This window comes from Pteropus medius, unplaced genomic scaffold, assembly GCF_902729225.1.
Source record: "Pteropus medius unplaced genomic scaffold, Ma_sr-lr_union100, whole genome shotgun sequence".
In the NCBI taxonomy this organism is placed as follows: Eukaryota; Metazoa; Chordata; class Mammalia; order Chiroptera; family Pteropodidae; genus Pteropus; species Pteropus medius.
In genome coordinates this window covers 16959742-16977286 of record NW_024346062.1, presented here as the reverse complement: position 1 = coordinate 16977286, position 17545 = coordinate 16959742, and the positions used below count along the sequence as shown (strand labels likewise).

At 32.1% G+C, this 17545-nt stretch overlaps 1 long non-coding RNA gene across 2 annotated transcripts in view; it reads left to right on the top strand.

Annotated features, from left to right (window-relative positions):
- LOC120612581 (uncharacterized) overlaps nt 1-17545 on the top strand; it is a 108751-nt gene that overhangs the window by 43787 nt on the left and 47419 nt on the right. For both annotated transcript variants that reach the window (XR_005655500.1, XR_005655499.1), the window contains one exon: nt 1351-1473. This is a non-coding gene — a long non-coding RNA (uncharacterized LOC120612581). The remainder of the gene's footprint in view (nt 1-1350; nt 1474-17545) is intronic.

Here is a 17545-nt window from a genome sequence, read left to right as displayed (position 1 = left end):
AACTCCACAAAGACATGACAAGCTTTCAGACAGATATCAGGCAATTTAGACTTATATGCCATAAAAAGAAGGGATTAGAAGTGTGGGAATTCAAAGACAGGGAGGAAGACAATTCACAGAAAGATGCGAAGAACGAATGTTTGGTAAACAAATATTTTCCACAATGCGCAGATAAGTTTTTAGATGTAAAACATCATCTGTGGTATTAGCTCTCTTCCTGGAGTGCGCTGCCTATCTAAATTCTGTTAGGCCTTAAGGGAGAGTCAAAAGCTCTTCTGAGTCTGTTGGGCCTCAATTGTCTTCAACCGAAAATAATTCACATGCCAGCGGAGCGTCCTGAGGCAGCCTGACCTGATCACTATCACTCTGAAGGAAAAAAAAAAATATAGAGACAAGATTTATCCTTGGGTAATTTTGAGCTAAAGTCATTCTAAAATTTAATCCAATAAATACTTATTCGGTTTTGTCATTTTTCCAGGAAATATGCAAGCATCAGGAATACAAAATTAAGTGTAGTTTAGTGAGATAAGCATATTCACTGAGAATATACATATAATAGCCTGAATGCAAAAGTGAAACATATTATATAGTTATTCAGGCAAGAAATGATGAGATAATTGTGTGTTATTTCCTTGTCTGGATGACTGTGTGATTTATTTCATTTCTGCCTTCATGTTTTACTAGCTGTGGTTTTTCAATATATAATTGACTTTCTATAAAAAGGAAGTGTGAAACATTTTAATTACCATCAAGATCTAGTATATGCATTTTTCACTGAAACAATCATGCTCTTACTGTTAAACTATTAAGAAAAAAGTGTATAGAATTTATTCATTTGATTATGATTATTTACCTAAAATAAATATTGGCAAAATTTGCTTGTGTATAGATAAGTTTATTGGCTCAGTTGTCTAAAAATAATATCTACATGGGTTCCTGATTATGGGATTTGCTTTCTGACTAAATCTCTCATTCTATATAGTTGTATATTTATCCAACCTTTCCATAGTCTCTTCTCTGCTTTCTATACAGTTATTACCTAGGAGAATCCCAATATTCAAATATTGGGAGATAATATTTTGTGATAAAGAGAAAGGCAGATAATTTTATGTAAATGCTTTCATTCTTGATATGTAACATGCAAGGGCAAATAAATATCTAAATAAATAAAAGGCTTACTTCTCCTTGTGGAAAATAAGGGAAGAGATGGCCTACCCTTCTTTCTCTTAGATATTTACCTTAGAAAACTTGTAATTGTAAATTCTCTATCTCCTTGAAATGTATGTAAATCTTTTTAAAGGCTAAATAAGCCTCTTGTCACTTTTACAATCCAGGAATATCTTTCTCTAGGACCTGGGAACCATCTCTTTGAAATGTAATCATCAAGGAAGGCAGCACTCCTATCTCCCAGTTTCTGTGGTCTAGTAAGAGCCCAACCTTGGCCAACTTGCAGAACTGTCACCTGTCATAAAGGTAAGAATTTAATTTGCCTTAGGATAAATCCAATTAACTAACATAATGGGTCATATCAATTTTCAGGTGAATTTAGAATAAACTTTGTGTGACAAATGGTGCTGTCAAGTCCTCTTAGAACAATAGTTATTGTTTATTTTGACAAGATATATAAAATTTATTGTATCTGCTTGGCCACATAAAAGGACGAGATGTTTTTTCTACTTTTGCACTCTCTTAGTAAATTGCCTATAATGCTCACCATGTTCTGGGTTGATGCTTATTCAGTAATAAAACTGTTTTCTCTCTCTTCTGCCTTTGTGGAAAGGATTTTCTGGGTTAGCAGAAGATTTTGTTTTTAATTATATTTCCTTAACAAAGGTGAAACTAGATATCATTCATTCATTAAACCATTTATATTTTTAGAATATTATTTGAACATTACTCCAAAACTATTTAAAAATAAATAAAAATATACATGTACCTATATTAGGTTGAACCATTTGATACTCTTGTAAATGAAAAACAGTAGAATATCAGCAATTTCATGTGTTGTAAATTTATTGAATACGTATGTTACTAATTATGTGAATATAGAGAAATGTGTGGAAAATCTATGTCCAACTGTTAACATCAACTAGTTGGGGAGAGATTATTACATTTTCTTTTATATATCCTATTTTTTTTAACTTGTAGCAATAAGTTTGTATTACTTTTTTTTGTTTTACAAAGTATAAATTGATTAGAAAAAACAGATGCTATTTGCATTTGCAATGTAGACATTATTAATCAAGGCAGGGACAATTTTTCTTTTACTTATTGTATAGACATAGATATATAGATATAGATCTCTAGCTCCTAACTGTTATATTAATATTTGTTAAAGGAAAAAATGAAAAAAAGTTAAATATTAATGAATAAATGACCATAGCCAGAGAATATTTCTTGAAGAATAGTGAAGATTTAAAGACACTAAACTGAAATGAGTTCACAGGTGTTTGGGGTAAAAAAAAAAAAAAAAGAGTCAGTATAACTAAATATTTTTTTGAAAAGTTTGGCCAATAATAGGCTACATAAAGTAGACTTTAGTATTGGTTAAAAGAGATCCTTCTGTAGTTGTGAGTTCCTAGAACACACCTGCATGGTCTTTAAATATCATTGTTAATGGCAAAATGGCTAAAGACAGAGGGAGAAACAGGATAATTAAAAGCTGGAGATTGCTGAGAAAGCAGAGGGAGGTCCTGGCCTTGTTTTTGGTTCACACGGAGTTCCTCTATTATAACAAAAGAGAAATAAAAGACTGCAGATGCAGGTCTATTTGTAGATCTGTTGGAAGACTGGGAGGATTGTGGTTGATGATGACTTTTCTCTCTGAGGCATGTAGATGAGATTGATGCATCTGTCCTTAATGCAGAAATGGCTTTTGCTGAGCCTAATACGAATCTGTATAAACAGAGGTGTTGTCTTACATGCTTTCAGTTTCCACTTTGGCTTGCCATTTGCATGCCCAGCTACTATCAGGAAGTATGTTCATTGAACCCAGTTGCCTAAACAGATGGTTTTTCATTCCTAGTTACACAATCCCAAGTAAACTTTCCCCATGTGGGCAATCTGGAGCTGATCACAAAAGCACCAGCACATTCTCTTTTTTCCCTCTTGGTAAGATCCTATTTGGAATCCTTGGTTTCTTTTCTCACTCAGGACTGCCAAAGGGCTTTAAAAAGGAGATGGATTCTGGATCCCGTTCTGTCAAATGTTCTATATCAGTTGGGGTTCAGTAAGGAAACTGGAAATAAGGCATTTTAAACAACAAATAGCTTAAGAGAGGGGCTTTAAAAACTTGAGAAAGAATACTAGGGAGGCCACACTACCTTTAGGAAATCAGGAAATGTTCAAATGATAGGAAACCACTGTCACTGATTTTACTGCCCACTGCACTAAACCAGGTGATTCTTTAGTTTAGAGAGCACCAGGAAGCTGCTGGGAAAAAAACTTGATGCTGAAGGTTTATGTATTGCTAGCCACAGCCGTGAGAATAATAATTGCTTTTGTTTTTCCTATGCCTTCCAAAATTACACTAGTTCCTCTCATTGGCAATCTAACCTAGGACCACAGTGGCAGGAATTCTTGAAAATGTAGTTCCTAGGCTTCCAGCTTCTATGATAAAAGAACATAGAAGGGCGAAAATGGGGCAGAGTGGTCAACACAATTCCACACAATCCAACACATTTCTCAGCCAAACTACATCTTTTTTCAGGGAACAGCTCCCACCTGACCTACAGTAGGATATGCTGGTATGTGTTCTCTGAGTCGGACAATAGCTAATTCAGGGGAGATCCTAGCAGAAACTTATGCCAGTAAATTGAAGCTGGTCAGGCATTTAAGGGTTTGGTTGAATTGCCTCTAGATGAAATTGCTTTGAAGATTTTAACTTAAAGCAACTTTGCGAATGAACATTGCTAAAGAAATTAGAAATTTAAGAAGGTTTGAGCAGGATGAAAACACTAAAATCACAATACCTTCACTCAGAATATTATACTGAGTAGTCCACAAGGAACCATTACAGTTAAATTTAGTACTGAGACTTTAGAATAGCTGAGAATACCATAATAAAATCAGTGAATTTATGGAACCATGATCAACCTCTTCAATTTTATGAAATGTCAAGAATTATTTCTGGATTTATATCTGAACATCTTAGATATCCTTCCACTTCTTTCACAAGAATGTTGGCAAGCATATCAAACAACTATCTTGCTTTGTAGGAGACTCATTTTATTTCTGTTTAGGGAAAAGTCCATATTCTAAGAAGATGGTGGTCATAAGAGGACTATTAGATGCTTAAATTGAGACTGATTGAAAAAGAAATGGAAAATTTAGTACGTATTCTTTAGTTTTAAGAGAAACTGAAATTTAAAGGTTGTGCTTGGCAATGTTTGAACTTCGTCTGAGTAAAATACATAGTTCAAGACTTCTGAAATACAGCACACACAGCTTTTGATAATGGAAAAATGAAAGTGTCAGTCGAATAAATTTTCCTTTTGTTTTTGTTTTTTTGTTTGTTTGTTTGTTTTTACTTTGCTGTCTAAGAAATGTGAAAATCTGGGTTTTAATAAAGCATAATTTCTAAACTTATCAAGGTAAAAAATACCATCTCAAAAATTGAGAATTTTCCTAAAACAGTCTCCCAGAGACTGTTTATAATTTAAAACCTAGTGCAATTTAATCTGATATAATTGATATACCATATGTAATATATATGATATATTATATGATTTTATATATTATATATCTTAGGTATTGTTCATTCTATTTAAAAATATTTAACAGTAGGTATTCAGACAGAGAAAGACAAATACTACATGATTTCACTTGTATGTGGAATTAAAAAAAAACAAATGAACAACAAACAAAGCAAAAACAGACTCATAGAAACAAAGAACAAACAGTGGTTACTAGAAGGGAAGAGGATAGAGAGTTGGGTGGAAAAGGTGAAGGAGAAAATAATCAATAATAGTGTGATAACTTCACACTGTGACAGAAGGTTACTAGACTTAGTGAGCACATCATAAGATGTCAAATGATTAGTTTGTATACCTGAAAATAATACAATATTGTATACCAACTATACTTTAATAAAAAATAAAACAACAACAACAAAAGGATGTTTTTCAAAGTTCACTTACAGTTTTGTTGGTTGCTATTAGGAATATATTTCCACATATATTCAATATTAGAAATCATTATTTGGTTCCAAACAGAGTCTAAAACAAAACTAAAGATACCAAATAAAAAGTTGAACTAAATTCGTGTTTTCTTATTTATTCTCTAAAGTTTTCTTTTTGTCTACACTTAAACCTTTAGACTTTTAAATCTTTGTTCTGCAAACTATGTTTCAATTTCAATATGCTAGAGAGTGTGTACATACTGTAAACTGATTAGGTTTTAATCAGTTACTTTACCGACTGAGGCAAAGCGTCCCAAGAAAATTAGAAAAGAAATTACCAATATTCCTTAGACTTTCCATATGCATTTATGCAGAAGATTTCTGGCCATAAAATTCTTCAAATAAACTAAGCTTTCAGGTTAGTCAGAATAAATTTACTCTGTGCTTTACATCATAGACTTGTGACAATAAATGTACTCTGTATGCCAGTGTGGCACAATGGATGGAAAATTTTATTTAAAAATAATAAACAGAGAAGATTTTCTTCTATGTAAATGATCAATAGATTCATCCAATGACAGCCACAATTTGTCTTCAAACCTGAGGATTAAAATTAGAACAATCTTCTGAAAGAGGACTGCTAAAATATATACATATGTATATTAGCAAAACAATTTATTTAGAACCTCTGTTTTTTTTTTTTTTAAGTAGGTGAAAAACTTATATACAATTCTGTGGTGTTTCATTTGCTTTTTTATTTTTCCTTCCTCCAAATTTGTAGTTTTATTATTTTGTACTTTGTCATACTTATCACTTAAATGCAAAGGTTAGTAACTTTTATTACTGATAAACTTTTCAGAATAGTAAATTTGGGAAATTACTTTCATACAATATTTAACATAAGTTGAACAACAACCCTCTCTGACATACAAACAGTGTCAGTGCAGACTGAATTACAAAAGACAAAATATCCCAGAAGCTATGAAAGTTTAAAAAATATCTGTTTGTGGCATTCTATTTCATATCATATTACTTTGAATTGCCCAAGGTTTCTCTTGAGAAAAAAAAATGCAGTCCTTCATTTCATGATCACCAATATCTGCAGGAGATGCTGTATTAGATGATCAAAAAAGCCATATTTGAAAGCAGAAAAATAATGTCACGTGTGACATTTTATATGATGTGACAATTTTTTCAACAAAAAGTCTCTTTGTACTCATCTCGCTTTTTTTTGTTAACCAGGAAAAGAGTTTATTTTCTATTCTGCAGCTCAAATCAGCTTCTAAATGATATTTACCTATCCCTAAGCTTCAAATCAGTGCAAATGGGAGATATTTGCTTCACAGTCAAAAGTATCCCCTCAAGTCATATTTAAGGAAGTCAGTGTTTCTGGCTACAACTTTAAAATGTTACAACTTTAAAATGAATGTTTTTCAGAGTTCGCTTATAGTTTGGTTGGTTACTATCAGGAATACATTTTCGCATATATTCAATATTAGAAATCATGATTTGATTTCAAAAAGAACAAAAGATATCAAATAATAAGTAGAAATTTATTTTTAATGGAAAAATATTTTGGAATTGTAATTTGGAATTCCAGAATCCATTTGTCTATATCCTTTCCCTTCCCTGGACGTATGTTACATAAGGGGGCATAGCATTCATGAAAGAATAAGGGTTTGAGATCAAAAACATCTAGGTTTGAGCTGGCTTTACTTTTGGCAAGTTTCTTGCCATCACTGAGTTCTATTTATCTTGTTCGTTAAGCAGGAATAATGCATTGTTGGGAACAGTTCTCCATGATTATTTTTCACATTTGTGCATGATCTGGGCTTTCTGAACAAAACTCACTGGAAAACTTTTTAAAAGGATGATTAATAGCAAACATGATTTGAAATCTTGAGATCGTATATTGCTCCAAAAATATTTAGAGACTTATCTCCCCTGGAGCCATTTGCTGTCCTTCCAACTTTGGGAGACTGGAGACTTTACTCTCCCTTCCCTAGAAAATATTTGTTTACATTCCAGCTTGTAGGCCTCTCTCTCGCTGGCATGTTTGTGCATGTGCACACTTCAAAGGAAGGAAGAACAGATATGTCAGCTGCCTTATACACTTCTGAGTCTCATACATTCAGAGTTTCTTCTCTGTAGTGCAACCCCACTATAAGCACAGGGTAACCTCAAGCTTCGACCATGTTGCCCAGTGGAGTTTGGAGAGCAGGCACTAAGACACACTGTGCAGAGTAATGCTTTGTCCTCTGATCTAGTGACCTCATATATCCTATTAGAACACAAATATATCTCACAGCTATTTGCCATTCCTAGCTACAAGAACCTAGAATTTGTGCAATATTACTGTGCCCAGCCCCAGAGGATGATGCATCTTTCTATTACTAGGGTGGGCTTAAATAGACCAGTCTCTTTTTCCTCTAGTTAATTTGGAGATAGGTTAATTAACTATGGCCAAAGGAATTAAAGGAGAAGTTGGCCAGGTCGGTGGTGAAAAATTTTCCTCCTAAGTAAGAAAGAGTGCCATATTAAGAGAATCCCTTTTTCCTTGTATTTTGGAGCTTGTTGTATGAGGATGTAATGCATGGAGATGCAGCAGACATGTCATAGCCATTAATACAAGTTTGAAGAAGGAAACCAACATACTGAGGATGGAAGAGCAGAAGAATGTCAAATGGATGAGCAAAAGAACAAAAGAATGTTCCGGATGACATCTTGAAGCTGCTGAATTAACCCTGAACTCCTTCTAGATTTTTTGTTAAATATACAATAACAGCTACCCAAATTCAAACAAACTAGTGTTAAGTTTTAATTTATTTAGAACTAACATCATTATAAGTAATACACAACTCTACCTCAAGGAATTGCGAAGATTGAATTAATGAGAGATAAAGTAACCAGAATAAAAACTAGTAGGCTCTCAGCTTTTTTAAAAAAATTGCTGCTGGGTCATATGGTATATCTATATGACTCAGCAATTCCACTTCTGATACTTAGCCAAAAAAAACCACGAGAACACTAATTCAAAAAGATATATACACCCCTATGTTCATTGCAGCACTATTTACAATAGCGAAAGTATAGATGCAACCTAGATATACATTGATAGAAGAATAGATAAAGAAGGTGAGGTACATTTTTATATAATGGAATATTATGCAGTAATGAAAAAGAATGAAATCTTGCCATTCGTGAAAACACGGATGGATCTAGAGGGTATTATGCTAAGTAAAATAAGGCAGAGAAAGATATATACTGTATAGTTTCACTTATATGTGGAATCTAAAAACAAACAAAAGAAACAAGCAAAATAAAAACAGATTCAGAAACAGAGACCAGAGGGAGAGGATAAGGGGATAGGTAAAAAGGGAAGGGGAATATAGTCAATAATATTGTGATAAGTTTACACAGTGACAGATGATTACTAGAATTAGGGGGGTGATCACATTATGAGGTATAAAAAAGCTAAAAACACTGTATAGTACACCTTGAACTAATATAACCAATATAAAATTGTATACCAACCTATACTTAAATAAAAAATAAATTTAAAAAATGCTGCTGCTACTGCTGCTAATGGAGAAGATCACAGATCAAAGCACCTGTTGTTCTGTTGATTAAATGTCACAGGTCATATGCCTAAGTGTGTGGGAGGGTTTGCGAAAGGAGTTGGTGAAGCACAGGGACAGAAATGCTGGGGCACATTAGTCAATGACCGAAACATTAGAGTAAAATACAAAATGGGTAAAAATTTAATTAGAGTAAATTTTCAGAAATAGGAACCCTTTATATTCTTATTTTGAACTTCAAAACCTATGTTTATGTGAGTTGTCTATATCAATATTCACTGTTAAATTTAAAACTGAGAAATTTAAAAATATTGATTACTTCATTTTAACTTTACTGTACCTTATTTGAAAAATATTTTATATAAAATTGAATTTTTCCAAAATAAAAACTTGAGAAAATGTCATTTACAATTTTTGCAAATCTCTATAATGTCTGGTTTCTCATATTTGCTTCTGAATTTAAACTATTCTATTATGTTTGATTGAACTATAATGAAGAAGTTTTGGTTTTACACAGATATGCACTTAGATAAGGGAGGAGTATTGTGATAATCTTTAAAATAATTGTGATTATTTCGAGGAGGGAACTACATCAAAACTTGTCAACCTATGATTTCTTAAAAGCCTAATGTAATATAGAACCTGGATCTATAGCAACAAAATGTTTCATAGCAATAAATGGGAAGACTTTGATATGTCTTGCACCTTAAGTACCCTTTACCTATGCGTAATTTTGTACAGGAGGCATTGGCAATTTGGAAAATATTGGTTGACTGAGGTACGTATATCTCCCCAAATTGACAAATTTATTGTCATATTTGTTAACATCACTGGTGTTCTCACCAGAATATTATTTAAGTATTGAGAAATTGTTAAGTTCATGATGGCAAACCCACATTTTCCAAAATTCTAATTTTTTTCTTGAATGCTTGAAATTTATCATCGCAACAAATGTTATTTTCCTTGAAATGACAGGTTCATTTCATTAATTTTTTTAAAAAGTCTGTCAAAATATATCTTAATAATTATAGTATGTCTGTCTGTTATGTTTTCAAGTAAAAATGGTGTTCCACTAAAAAGGCAGCCAATTGAATGTGCATCTAAAAAACTGCATACGTGCTTTTACTTGAGACAGCCATCACACTTCAGAATGTAGCTGAAGTGTTTTATCTGTATCTCTCATTTTGTCATATTAGAGAGGTATTTATGCAAAGGTTGAGTTTAATTAAATTAATAATTTACCACTTCATCAAGAACACTGTTATGTGAAATTCAGTTTTTTACTTTTTGAATTATGAGTGTGTGGCAATGAAGAATACAATGACTACTAGACTAGTACAACTTAGTACTGCTACCTTAATTCAAGTTAATGTGACAGCAATTTTATCATCATTGTTTTTGCACCATCAATGTACACATCAACTCATGTACGTTGACTGTACCCAGTAAAAAAGGCATATTATATCTTAGTACTATTATGAAATAGTTTTGACTTTATTGACTCCTGAAAGGGTTTTACAGGCTGTATTTGGCACCCCAGACCATACTTTGAGAAAAAATGAGCTAGAGAACAAAGAGGTAGGAGGGAAATGTATCAGTGTATCTCAAAGCTCCCTAATGTACTGACATGTACTAATAGAATGAAGGCATCACATCAAACCTATCAAAAGTATTTATTTGGGTTCATCAACCATCCATCCCAATAATCCCCAGTTCTTGTTCCCAGGGATAGATATTGTGATCTAAGTATCTTCCATTTGGATGGATGTTGGAATGGATGTAATGATTGTGAATCTTTAACCGTTGATTCATTATATATTGGTCTCCTACTGTAGTTGAAAGGAGAAGCCATGAGTTTGGAGTTTTCATCAAGTTGTCCAAGCAGAGTGTTGACTTCAGCAGATTCAGGTTGTTACCAGAATTTCATCTTTCTTCTGTGTTATTGTTCTTTTTCTGTCATCGGATGCAGGAGTCTGTTGCATATTTTTTCTTCTCCAAAAGACAGTTAGATTAGAAGCAGACAGGCTTAATTTTCTATTATTTACTTATAAAATCTTTATAGAGGTAGAACTATTCTTGTTTATTCAATTATTTTATCTTGCTTAGTGGGAAAAGTTCAGTAACCCAAAGCTAAAACATTTTTATGTTCATCAGTTACTGACTGGTACAAATTTATTACTTTTATGTACTTACCACAGTAGTTTTAGTTCATGAACCACTGACATATCATAAGAAAAAATAATCTCTCCAAAGAGTATAAGAGTATTTGTCGGTTGTCATTCATATATGAAAAACTTTAAATTTAAAGAATTCACTTGTAAATCTGGAGTGTCTAAAAGGTATTGACATCTCACAGAATGTAACCTTTTCCCTTCTTTTTCATCTTCTTTCAAGGACCCATAATATTTAATGTGAAATTAACAGAGCATGTTCATTCTTAATTCATTCTTTCAGGATATGGTATTTTGAGAAAAAAATTTTAAAATATGTAAGATATAACATATTCTTATATTATTCTAGAAGTAATGATTAATTACCTCTACAAGATGCTTTTTGTCATTAGTTTTGCTATTGTACAGAATGGCTTTAAAGCCTGTATGCAAGAGATTAAAATAATTAGTCCTTAAAGATGTGATTCTTTCCCGACTTCCTAGAATAAAAAGTGGCCTCCCTTCCCACCCATGGTACAAGGAATTTTTCAGATTTTTCTTTTTTCCAAGATGTCAAATGTTCAAGAAAAAAACCCATATACTAAAAAGTTAGTCTTAAAATATTCTGCTCTAAGCACATGACTAACTGCTATAGTACAGTTCTAATTTGTTACATTAAGGTTCTTTTTAGCTGACAGATTATTAACTTTTAAAACAACCTTACTGATATATATATATATATATATTATATATATACATATATATATATATACACACATTATATATATATATACACACACACATACATACATATATGTACGTATATATTCCAAATCATAAAATGTACCCATTTGAAATATATATATATAATATAAATCATAAATGCACCCATTTTAAAGTGTATAATTCAATAATTTTAGTGAAGAGTTGTAGAGCCATCATCATGGTCCAGTTTTGGAACCTTTCCATAAGCCCCAAAAGATTCCCCTCTCCCATTTTCAGATAATCCTCATTTCTACTCTCATCCCCAGGCAGCCACTAACCTACATTTTGTCTCTAAAGATTTGTCTTTCTGGTTCATTCATATACATGGAATAATACACTATGTAATATTGCATCTGACTTCTTTAGCCTAGCATAATATTTTTAAGGTTCATCCCTGTTAGCATGTATTAGTAGTTTGCTCCTTTGTTATTGTTGAATAGTATTCCATGTACAGATATATCACATTTAATTTAGACATTCATCAGTTGATGGGCACTTGAATTATTTCCACATTTTAGCTATTATGAATAATTCTGCTATGAACATTAGCATGCATTGTGTGGACATATATTTTTATTTCTTTGGATAGATATCTATAAATAGACTTGCTGGATTGTATGATAAATTTTTGTTTAACGTTTTAAGAAGCTGGCAAGAGATTTTTCCAAAATAGCTGCACCATTTTATGTTACTACTAGCAATGTATGAAGGCTCCAGTTTCCTACATTCTCACCAACACTTGTTTATTATTGTATGTCTTTTTGATAATGGCCATTCTAGTGGGTATGAAATTACATCTCACTGTGGCTTAAATTTGCATTTGTCAAATGACTAAGTGGATGTGCATCTTTTCATGTGTTTATTACACATTCGTAAATCTTTGTTTAAATGTCATTTCAAATCTTAATTGTCAATAGCTCTAAATATTGATAGTAGAGTATAGGACTTTATTGAATTCACCTTTTAAAGCTTCTTGATAGTCAGCCTTCCAGGCTTTTCATAGTAAAATGCTACTTTGCTCCGTGGGGACATAAGTGAACCCTTCTATGTGCTACTATGATAACTTATGCTCTATTAATCATAAACCAATTAGGGAGAGAAACCTAATTTCCCACTTGCCATATTCCTGTACAGGACTCTGAGTTTCTACTGAACATGATTACAGTTTGTAGGCAAAAAGTCATGGATCCACTTTCAAAAGGTGGAATAGAGTAACACAGAGAGTTTAGCGCTGCATGGTTATATTGTATTGGTCATTCCTGGCACTGTAAAATCTGAATTGAGATTATTTGTACATAGGCTTACCTGCTGACCTCCTTGACTTGGTCCTCTGCCTGGCCAGATCTATATTAACTACAAGACTTGCACACATAAACTTGAGGACTTGAACCTGGATACTCTTTACTCTTTGCTTTCCAGATTTCTGCACAACATTCTGATTGCTATAAATTAGACCAGAGCATATTAATATTATTCAAGAGTAAGACTGCCACTTCATTTTTTACATATTTTGATGTAAAATACTAATTTAATGTTTATGAAAGGAGTTTGCATAATTTGGGCAAGATTTTGAAAAATAATATTTTAAAATTTCTCTCTTGTTCTGCACTACTGTGATATGCATTATATCACTTATAGAGATCTTTGCCCTACTTTGTTACCAACAACTAGGTAGTAGAGTGGAGTAGAGTGCAGTTTTGATTTCACTTTCTACCATCACAAAATAACTGCTACCAGACCTGTTCTGTCACCATAAATAACTGCAAAACTGCACAAAATGTATGATCTGTTTTCAGACATTGAAAAACAGGTATTATAGGACTGCAGTCATTGAGAATAAGGAAACAAATGAGATTACCCACATGATCATTCTGTGTGTGGGTTTTTGCCTGAATGTACGTTCTTGATTACAGTTTAGAGAGAGGAAGTCCAAAAGTAGTCTCATCAAACTAAAGAGACAAAGATTAGAGATGGAGGTTCTTCAGGGGGCTGGAATTTTCAAAGCAGGGTACCAGAGAAAAGATATGTATGTAGATAAGAAAGTTCGGAAATATATGGTTTACCTTGGGTCGTTGGCTAAATGCCATGCTGAACATGTGCAAATTGATACTCCAAGAGAAGACATAATGACTACCAAAAGATACACAACTACTAAAGAGCCTCGAGTTGAACAGCTGCTGCAGCTTGCGCAGAATGGATGTTTCAATTCTAATTAGCTGGTGTGGAGAGACTTTGTTTAATATGATAGGTAGTAAAGAGGCAACGATTTAGCAGTAGGGCTAGAATAGTAAAGTAAAGGCTGCTCTCAATTATAAATAATGAAGGCCTTTTTTAATCCTTGGAAAGGTGAAAGATATGTGTAAATAAATTAACTGTCAGATGGAACAAAAGAAACACTTTATTAAGGAAAATATACTTAAATATCATTAATATAATATTCATAATATCCAGTAAACAATAAAAAATATACATGCAAAAAAAAAAAACAGTTAATGAGACCCATAACCAGGAGAAATTTCAATCAATAATGAAAGTGACAGGTGTCATAATTAGCAGATGACTTTATAACAGCTACTAAAAATTAGTCCAAGTTTTAAAGGCAACTTTGAAGGGTAATTTTGACTTTATAATTTAACTTCCTGTATAAGATGCAAATTTTTGAAATCTTACATTAAATAAGTACATAATAAACATACATACATACATACATACATACATACATACAAAAATATATCTTTCTTTGGTTGAGAGGAGAACATGAGAATATTCTACATAGAAGCAGCACAGGGAGGAAATTGATCTGTTCTATAAAATGGGTTATATAGGAATATATTGTATTTGAGACAGTAGAAGATGAGGTTAAAGGAGCCAGTTGATATAGATTTAGAATCCAGATTGTTGGGTTTGAATTGGCTCCAACCATTTCCAATATATTCAAGAAATGTCTTGATTTATCTAATTTTTATATGTGATAAGTCTGAAAAATGTTATACCAGACAGTCAAGAATCTGTTACCATTGCTGCAGGTTAGGAAAGGGTACTTACTACGTGTGCATATAGACTCATCTATACCCACATGATTAAAATTGAAAGACTTATACAGTTAAATAAATTTATTATACAATGCCCTTTGAGCAGAGAAGAAAGGACTATTTTCTCATGATTATTAAGAAAGGACTATTTTCTCTAGGCAAATTAGAGGAATGACTTCTAGTCAAGGCTCAGGATCACCTATGTCAGGGAATAATCATTATCAGCAATAAATGAATATGAGCCCTGCCATGAAAAGAGTACCTTATTGACATTTTTGCATTATTATAACTGGGGTACTGCTTTCAGATTTATTTTAAGGAGTGCTGGCAGTTTTAATATTGATATTGATTCAACTTTGAAGCACACATTTTTCTGTTACACTTTTGTAAGCTTTTATTTCAGGTTAGAGAATATCTTGAGATTATAAATTAAGCAATTATTGCTGTTTATCTGTTTGAATCAGAATTTTATCTATTTTTTACAATCAAAACACACAAACAGATATTAGATAATAGGCTAATGTATAGTAGAATCATAATTTAATAATCTTCGTTTTCAACTTTTAAAATCAGACCACCTTCAATTTTCTCATTGATTGAAATAAGTAAATGTTATAAATTTTATCTAAAAATAAATTTCTACTAACTACTTACTGACATTTTGTATAAGATTTTGTTTAGAAAAAATTATGTTCATTTGCTAATATTTAAAACCACTATTCTGAGTTATTGATCAAAAGAGAACCTGAAAAAGAAGTAGCATTGATAGACAGGAATTCTGTTAAGATAAATCTAATTTTAGATAGTTAGAGTGTGATGTAGTGACATTAACTTACATTATAGAATTCATTTAAATTATCATTATAGATTGCCAAGAAAAGAAAATATAGAAAGGGGTTCCAAATAAGTAAAAATCTAAAAAGAATACAAAGAGCTAAGTTTAAGTTTTGAAGGCATCTCGCAATTAAGAGAAATATCTTATAAAACTTGTGAAAATACAGAGTTTTGTGAATATATTTGCATCCATGCTGTAAAGCAAATGTGGTTGTTCCAGTTATGGCCTGGTTTGAAAGCCCTAGCACAGAGTGCCATTGCAGCTCTTTCCATCGAGAAGTGGCTTCTTATTTCTCTGCCCCTTTAATATGGCCTTATGTCTTGTTTCCACCAATGGGATGAGACAGAGATAATGCTGTGCAACTTCTGAGCTGATTGAGAGATTGTGCACTCTCTTGTAATGTAGGCATTCCATGTGAGGAAGCCCAGTGTGATCTAATCTCCTTGAGGACGAAAGATATCTGTGATCTAGTCTCCTTGAGGATGAAAGGTATCTGGAGAGAGGCCCAGGCATTCCAGTTGTTACAGCTGAACCTACTCTAGCCAATTTCTTAGCTGGATTAAGAGCACAGGTAAAAACAGCGCTGGATAGCTGCTTACACACCAATGCATAATTGACACACTGAGGAAAGGAGGCTCTTTTCATTGTTCAAATTTACATGTGTCATATTTACAACTATGTAGTTTGATGAATAATGCAATATTGTTTAAGGTTTTCTAGAGTAGTTTAAATTAGTAGAAATATTAACAATTATTTATTTCTTTGTATGCAAATGCATATTAAAACATTATCTAGCTAAGTATTAACTAAACTTCTAGAAGAATTTAAGGGTTGGAGATAAAAGAGTCAATTTAAACAATTTGAGAAGAATTTACTAGCAGGGTGATTTTGGTCATATTTCATCTCTCTATATCTCTGTTTTCCTATTTGGTTAAAAAGAATTTTAAGACAATAATTCCCAAGTTTGTAAACATATATGTTTGTTATGTGTCTATTTCTATAATATAATACAATAAGTTTCTTGGAATTTATTGCCGGGATTTCATTTCCTTTATTTAGCATAATATGTAGCTGAATATAAATTATGAGCAGATTACTGAAAATATTGCCCTGAATGTTTTAACGGAAAATATTTTAAGGTGATTGAAAGAACTTATGACAGGTTGTTCATTTCAAACTAAGCTATAATATCAGTTTATTCACATTAATATAAATAAGAATAGAATCTGAAAATTAAATGAGTGAAACTAATGTGTCTCTGTGACTTTGAAAGCCACAAACTAAAACATGAATACTGAGTGAATAGATGAAGGCTAAATAAATAAATAAATAAATAAAGACACATTATTCATTTGCATTTGTCAAATAATACATTTATGTGGTAAAAAGTCTGCCACAGACTTTTGGGTGTGGCATTTTATTCATTGCTGGTATGCCAGTCAATCATCTTTTGACATATGTGACAAGCCAAATAAGGAAGAAAAAGTACTGGCTAAAATACTTAAGTTATTCAAATGTAAGTAAATTTGCTCACAAAGAGATAACACCACAAACCCTTAACATTATCAATTTGAAAAATTATTATATGTCAATCGTAAACTTTGGTTTTGTAGCCTATGGTTATTATAGTGTTTAATTTGTAATTTCATTTGTATGGCAGAAATCACTCTCTCATCTATAGATATTTGTATAATGTAATGCATTTAAATTTTTTACCTTTATTTTAAATTTTACCTCGAAAATTTAGAGCATGAAGGAATTTTTATAGTGACTACTAGAATTGGATAAAGTCGAGATGCACAATTATTATTGGCCTCCTTAAACTACATATGAATGATTTATAAACTATTGAAAAAAATTAGTTAATTTTTTTTTTTATTATTTTGCCAAGGTCTTCCACTAGAACAAGAAGAGATGAGTATAAGGGATACGATACTTTCAAAATAAATTACTTAGTAATAAAAAATTGACATACTGCATTTTTCCATTTGCCACAAGAACAAACTGACAACGAAGACTATTTAAAAGTAACACTCAACTCTAAAAAAAGTGATGGGGTCCACTGT